Raw genomic sequence first — 8,058 nt, forward strand, 5'->3', positions numbered from 1 at the left:
CCCTTTACATACATGCTTAAGGACTCAAATGACCCCTTTTTCTTAAAAAACGTATGGGTTTTTATTCTAAAATCAATTAAAAACCCTTTTTGTAAACATAATCTTGTTAAATTTTTAAACTTTTGGTATTTAAGAAACCCATTCATTTGAACTAAGTGGTAACTTACATGTCTTATATGTGAACCCCCCGAGCAACAACAACAAGTTGGCATGTAGCAACAATGTTGCACGATTTTGTGTGGGATTGGGGGGAGATCATTGAGGGAAGGGAGAGGGGAGAGAGAGATGAGCAATGGAGAAGGAGAAACCCCAACCAATAGTGATGTCGATTGCTAGTGTGATGGCCCGTGGGAAAGCTAGAGTGTGACTCAATGAGACAATTAATGCTCATGCATTGTAAGATTCATGCATCCCACTCCTATGATTAATAAACCCAAATCGAACTACAATATAAGAGAGGCTATATTGGAGATTAATGTGTCACATGTTTTTCATGTTAGCACTCCTAGCTTCATTCAAAAGGGGGTGATGTATGTTGTGACTATTGATTGCAGACTCCCCTTGATGTACTTATGAAGGATTTAAAAGAAAAAGTCAAACATCACCTCACATACGTGCCTTGCAAGCACATGTACTCTGTGTATTTTTGTGTCCTTGGGTTGGATTCTATAGCTTTGAGATTGTGTATCAGGGTCCACTAACAAAAGTAGAGTTGTTCCACGGATTGGGTGGGCGCAGGTTTTAACATAGCATCGGCTTCATGAACTAAGACTTACTTTCCTATATGGATTGGCCATTGTTTTGGGTTACCTGCATTTGCCATTGCAGGGTGCTTGGAGTTTTGATAGCTTATGTTACTTAATCAAATATGAATTTATATTGTAGCAACAATCACCTTAATGCGTTGGAGTTTTAAATCCTCTATGGATTGACCATTTTGTTAGACTACATGTACTTGAGATTATGGCAAGGCTTAATTGAAAAATCCAATTTTGTTACAATTCTCTTTACTTTTGTTCGTGAAAATTACACGCTCGGTTTTACTTGCTCGGTGTATGGATTTCTTCTGTCTAAACGTCTTTGAGTTCTATAATGTTGTTTGAACACTTTTAAGTGCTTTAAACTCCTTGCCAAAACTACTTCAAAATGTATTTGGCCTTTAAAAATAGTTTTAAATTTGTCCATATGGCCAAATCTTCAAGACATATGTGATTCCCATATTCGCTTCAAATCCTCAAACTCTCTAATATGGTGTTAACCCTTAAACATGAAAATAATTCCATATTGTAAGATCCTACGATTAACAATCCCAAACCAGCCAGAATGTAGCATTGTGGTTGGACATTGCTTGAGAATACACACCCATCGTTTCCTATTGTGATGAGGGGGCTTCTCCATATTCTCTTCTTAAACAAGTCCCTCTTGCACCATGAGCTAGAGGGTGTGCAGGACATATGGCTTGTATTTCCTTTGATAGTGGTTAGAGCAGTAGGGTCTTTCCTAGTGGTCAAAGCAACACGACCACGTTGGCAACAATACTCATGGGGTGCACCTTTAAGAAACTATTCATATAACGTGCGTTCAAAGGGTTAAAAAAAAAGCCTCTTTATATACATGCTTAAGGTACTCAAATGACCCCTTTTTCTTTAAAAACTTATGCGTTTTTCTCTAAAAGCAATAAAAAAAAACCCCTTTTCTGAACGTAATCTTGTAAAACTTTTATAATTTGGGTAGTTAGAAAACCCATTCATTTGAACTCAAGTGGTGACTTACATGTCTTATAGGTGAACCCCCCGAGCAACAACAACAAGTAGGCATGTAGCAACAATAATGCACGATTTTGTGGGGGATTGGGGGGAGATCAATAAGGGCCAGGAAGGGAGAGGGGAGAGAGAGATGAGCAATGAAGAAGGAGAAACCCCAACCAAAACAGATGCCGATTGCTAGTTGTGTGATGGGAAAGCTGGAGTGTGACCCAATGAGACAATCAGTGCTCATGCATCGTAAGATTTATGCATCCAATTCCCATGATTAATAGGCCCAAATCAAACTAGAATGTACCTTTGTAGCCAAACGTTGTTTATACTTTGTTTGGGAAATCACATACATCGTGTCCTGTTCTACAGAGGGCCAAGGAGATTTCTCCATTTTCTCCTCCTAAAAATAGGTCCCCTCTCGCCACGTAGACTGGAGGGTGTGGACTTCTATGGTGTATCTCCTTTCATACTGGTTAAAACACTAGGGTCAATCTAGCAATAGATCAGTGAGTAGGCAGGCACCACTAGTACCACGCGATTCTGTGTGGTATGGGGGAAGAATCAAGAGTAGGGGACCGAAAACTTTTAGGTATAGAAGAGTTTAAAGTAAGGGGGTTTTGTACTAAGACAGTTTTTTTAAAATTAACAGCATTACAATTACATAAGTGGGATTTTATTGCATTCTGTAAGCTTCTTAAGAAAAGGGGATTAATTTATTATGTCAGAGCATGTAAGTATAGGGGTTCTTTTAAAACTCTTTGAACACACATGATATAGATGTTTCTTGCAAGTGATATAGGTGATTTCTCATTGTGTCACACTCGAGGTTCCACATCACATAAGCAATGAGCACCATCGCTATTGGTCAAGGTTTCTACTTCTCTATTCTCATTTCCATGATGCAACGTTGAAAATCTAAGTAGACCCCACGTGCCATTACTCCCCACAGTTTACTACGAAAAATTTGTAAGATACACATACCCTTACTTTCAACCAATTTTTGAAACCTAGTGGTTTCCCTTTCTTGTTGGGGCAATTGGTGATACCACCAGAAGTTGTAAAAAGTGGTATGACCAATTTATGCTTTGACCCTATTGAGGTGTGTGCTCATGCAATGGTGGCTTTATCAATGGAGATGCGGGGTTTCTTAACGAATGTTGAGTTGGCTATCATGTATAGGTTGAAGGCCTCATGATGCCAAGGTAGAATCCCACATTCCGAGGTGTCATACAATGATGAGTGGTGGCTTTATCCCCTAACCCTCAACCTTGCCCACATTGTTTGTTGGTGTTTTATCCCATGGCTAGCGAGAAATGCAATAAATTCCTCAGGGATGTACTTTCTCCCCATTAAAATGGAGGAGGAGAGAGAGAGAGAGAGAGAGAGAGAGAGAGAGGTAGAGAGGTGCTTCCGGTCCTTACTGGAGCCCGCGGTTTTGGTCTCCTTAAACCTACTTATCGCGGCAAATACCTTAAATCCCACGGCTTCGACACGCTTTTGCTTTTGGACGTATAAACACGCGATTGCAAATGCGTACAAAATTCAAATGAATGCTTCCAGTTGGATAGGCGTTGCTAGCTAGGTCAAGCAGAACCTACGGAATCTGGAGCCTTCAGCGCAAGCTAGGCGCTGTGATCGTCTGCAATATCATCGGCCAGGAGATCAGCGCTCTAGAGCTGCGTGCGATGGCGATGGCGATGGAGGATTTACGTGCACCCATCGACAATATTGAGTAGCCTGCTATATCATTCTTAAAGCTGCAGCAGGAGCAGAACATTTACACGGGTGCCATTAAAGGGCTGGAGATTATGGGTGCCCCTCTTGGTGAGGGCAGCTTTGGTACCGTATTTCTTGCTAGGGAACTCTTTACAGATTCTAACAGTAGTTTTTATTACAGGTATATGGCATGTAAAATGCTTGTGAAGCATCCTGATCATGAGGAGCAAGAAGTGGTGGACGTTTTACGGGAGCTTTGGGTCATGAAATTCCTCTCAGAGCGAGCATACCGCGACACGCCGATCGTGTGCATGTTGGGTGCTTATGAGAGCTTCGACGGCCGGCCTTGTGTTGCCATGGAGCTTTGCAAGGGAGGCAGCTTATTGGATGTTATGCAAAAGAAGTGGAGAGGGGGCTGCAACATGAGAGACAGTGAGGCGGCCCTTGCTGTGTACAATGTCTCCAAGGCGTTGCTCTTCTGCCACCAGCACAACATCATGCACCTCGACATAAAGCCTGAGAACGTTCTTCTCCGTGAGGAGGAGGCCATCTCCACAGCATACTTAGCAGATTTTGGGTTGGCTGTGCCCTTACAAGCCGATGAGGGCACTGATATTACATGGTGTTGCAAGATTGCAAAGGCAGGGGAACTCCTGGCTATTGTGCACTGGAGGTACGCACAGACGGTATCTTGAGCATGGCGGCCGACACATGGAGCCTTGGTGCCATGTTGCTGGAGATGCTAACGGGCGAAGTGCCACCGCAAAGCAGCATTGCGTTGTCGCAATGGTGGAGCGATCTCGGGGCAGAGCAGTTGGAAGATGATCTTCGGAGAAACGTGAAGGATTGGAAATGGTTGGACAACATGGCCCAAACCTTGCTATTGGCAATTCTCTGCCCCCATTTCTCCCACAGGTTGCCTCTCCAACTAGTACTCAGCCATCCTTGGCTTTTCATCAACCTCCCCATGTATACAAATTCAGAGATGTAATTGACTATTGTCATGTACAGATCAGTTGTAGCTAGAGGACTTAAAACCAGGGAGGGAACATTGAAGGCAATAAATTATGCAGCTAAATATGATACTACCTGCCTTCTGTAATTTGGATTGTGGCTTGGGTTTTTATTGAAGCCGACCACCGATTTGGACAATTAATTTTCAATATTTCAGTGAGTGCGCCTGCTTAAGGTTGACGTTGCATGATTGCCTGTAGCTAGGCATTTGGGATTGGTTTTCTGTTTTTAGCAATTCTTATTCTCATGGCTCCTTCGCTATTTGGCTTTGATAGGGGAGATCAAGACTCCTACGCTATTTGTGGGCTTAGGCCGGGAAGATCGTCATCACCCCAAAATTGAGCAAGCATCAAAATAGGATTTTTACATGGATCCTTTTGGGAGAGACACCTTGGCAACAAGAGCGAGACGATTAAGAAGGTATGGATAACTTCTCCACAGCCTTCAACCAACCTCTAAAAAAGGCAAGTAGGTGCTAGCAACACAGCCCATGATGCAAAAACCTACTTTGATATCAATTCTTGGATGAATGCACATGACAAACATGGCGAAGAAGAAGGGAGGCACACAAAATACGAAGTAGCATTATTGAGTTTGCCAATGCAGAGATAATGCTTGACCTAGAATGATGGGTGTATATACAAGCCAAAGAGAAAAAAAAATCATCTAATGAGGGAGAAAACTGACGGGAAGAGAAAAAGATTGGTAGGCTCGAAAATTCGGATCATTTGGCACCCCACTATCTTGAACCCACTATAATATTTGTAGTAAGAATAGAAAGAGCTACAATTCTTAATATTGTGTAGGCTACATCCAAAGAGTAGAATTACTACTCGTGGTAACTTTAAAGCATCACGAATATATTGCTAGTTTATGTCATTACTTGCACTTAAAACTACTAAATCTCTTCACATTTTTATTTCAATATATTTGCTACAATCACACTGCTTGATTTATAAATAAATGTAGAAGATTGTTTATATGGTTAACCCAAAGTATGGAAAATTAAAGTTCCACTACTAACCAAGAACAAAGTTTTTTAAGCAGAATATACATGGAAGAGGTGCACACATCGCAAATAGATTTCTTAAAGAATTTTGACGGTTTTACACACAAGTGTGGCATATGAGTAGATCATACTAAGCCAAAAAAATTATTAGAAATTTGCGATATTTGTAGAAATTAATTACTCTCTCCCTTTCTCTTTTTATCGAGCTCTCTCTCTCTTCTAATTCTATCTTTCTCTCTCTACCTTTCTACCTTCCCTTTAGTCCTCTCTCTCTCTCTCTCTGACTCTCTACCTTTCTCTTTCTATCGAGCGCTCTCTCTCTCTCTCTCTCTCTCTCTCTCTCTCTTCTCTTAGGTCTCTTTCTCTCTCTATGTCTTTCTAACTCTCTTTCTCTCTCTACCTTTCTACTTTCTCTTTAGTCCTCTCTCTCTAGTCTATTTTTTTGTTATCTCCTCTATTTATCCTCTTCTTCTTTATCTCTATCTATACTTCATCTCTCTCTGTTTCTCTTTACCTTTTTCTTTTCTCTCTAACGTCTCCCTCTTTAGTAATTTACATACCTATCTCTCTTTCAATTTTTTGTTTATTATTTATTCATCTTTTATTTTTCCTAATTATTTAGTTTTTTATTGATTTTTATTGCATTCGATCTTTTTGGTTTTGAGCTTTATTTTTTAAAGAATTTAGCAAGCCTATTAAAAAAAAAACAATAACTAATTAGGTATTATCTAGCTAATGTTTCTACACATAACTAACATGCAATTAATTAAAAAAACTAAAATAGCTTTTCACTAATCACTCAAACTATTTATTTAACATTTATTTTATTAATATTGTATTTAAAGTTGAACTATTTTATATAAATACATATAATTTAATACATCAAAATCAATGAGACTAACATTTCATTCAATTAATATAGACAAACTTAATTTCTTTTTGTTTGTGTGTGTGTGTGTGTGTGTGTGTGTGTGTGTTTTCCAGTAACCAATATAACATAAACACCAAAGAATTATTTCAAATTACAAAAGACACTAGATACTATATCAATGAAAAGGTGATATAACTCCATTCATGGTACAAAACACACTATATGCACAAGTCTAAGAGATTTAAGAGCCACAAGAACGTTAAGTCCGCCATCTTCAAACCTGGGAACTTTGAAAACCATAGTCGAGAAGGTGACCCTCACCTGCACCCATGAAAACCACACAACTTTCAGTTAGCATTGGCACCGTATATTGGAGGTGATGCATGGGTATCCCACATGTTATAGATGTCACCCAACTAAAATTCTTTCAAAGAAAATAATACAAAATGTAAAGCTACTCAATTATTCAAAGATGGTATCATTTACAAGGCTAAACCCAATTGGAGCTCCTTTTACTTTGCAAGCTCTCATAAGAAAAGGACAGAGACAAGTTTTATGAGGAAATTTTTCCCGGAAGTGAGCCACATATCTCATTTTTTTGACTTTACATTTTGGCATTAATTGCCGCTATTCTTTAGGATTAGTGACAATACCCATACATATAGTCAATCTATACTTTGGAGTCACCTGTTACAAAACAAGATGTTGGTAAGTTCTACACATTCCAAGACAGTGTTGCAGCATATTTACAGTAGTAAGTATAAGAGATGCAATCCTAAGGCCAAGCAATGTATAATAGGAACATTCGGTGGTATCAAATATCATCCCCAACTAGGAGACTAGTCACAAGGCCCATACCCTTACTGTACTAACCAACTACTTATAGTACCATGGTCAACAGATTGCCATAATCGTCCGTAATCCATACCTTTACAAAACAATACTCTCCACCATATTGAGCCATGGTTAATAAAACCCAACCCTCAACCAAATATTTAACCATGTACACCCAAGTAGACTAGTAATACTCGAGATTACAAACCTAAGCCAGCTTCGACCTTATTTGAGCAAGAAGGGATAAATCAAGGCCATAGTTCTAAATATATACGGCCAACTAGAGTAGCTATCAAAAGGAGCACAGTCCTCATACATCAAGGTCCTAATAGAGCAAGACTAGTAAGCTCATAATCAACCACAAAGCCCCAACCAAGAGCGGCCAAATTGAGCAGTTTTTCCAAGAGACCACCATACTAAGACATCATCGACTATATTAGATCAATCATAGTGAGCACGGCATCCAACCCAGAAACATATCAATAGCGGAATACCAGCTGCATCATTTCTTTAGAACATGAAAACTAACAGGTAATGGTATTCAATTCTCCAGAGGGTCAACAACATCAAGCATTTTCCTTCCCTATGAGATAATTCCATCACTCATCATATCTTAACTTAAACAAAGGCCCAAGGTAACAACTTCCAGTATTTCAAGAGGAAACCTTATTAAAAAATCACGCCCATGGTTGGTGCCAAACTATGACAGGCTGAAGCTACACACCAAACAAGTAGGTCCACATTACCAAATGGTATCCATCATCAAATATTATGAAGAACATCACCCCTATTATTAAGCTTTATAAGGATCCAGACATCCAGTAACGACAGAAAACCCTGTATTTATGATAGGGACA

The 8,058-nt window shown here is 39.6% G+C and overlaps 1 pseudogene; it reads left to right on the forward strand.

The window, feature by feature from the left end:
- The first annotated feature begins 3,333 nt into the window (after positions 1–3,333).
- Positions 3,334–4,592, forward strand: LOC147457297 (calcium-dependent protein kinase 19-like; annotated as a pseudogene).
- Positions 4,593–8,058: the final 3,466 nt, after the last annotated feature.

The sequence above is a fragment of the Adiantum capillus-veneris genome, chromosome 5 (genome assembly GCF_014529385.1).
Source record: "Adiantum capillus-veneris isolate H3 chromosome 5, ASM1452938v2, whole genome shotgun sequence".
Taxonomy (NCBI): domain Eukaryota; kingdom Viridiplantae; phylum Streptophyta; class Polypodiopsida; order Polypodiales; family Pteridaceae; genus Adiantum; species Adiantum capillus-veneris.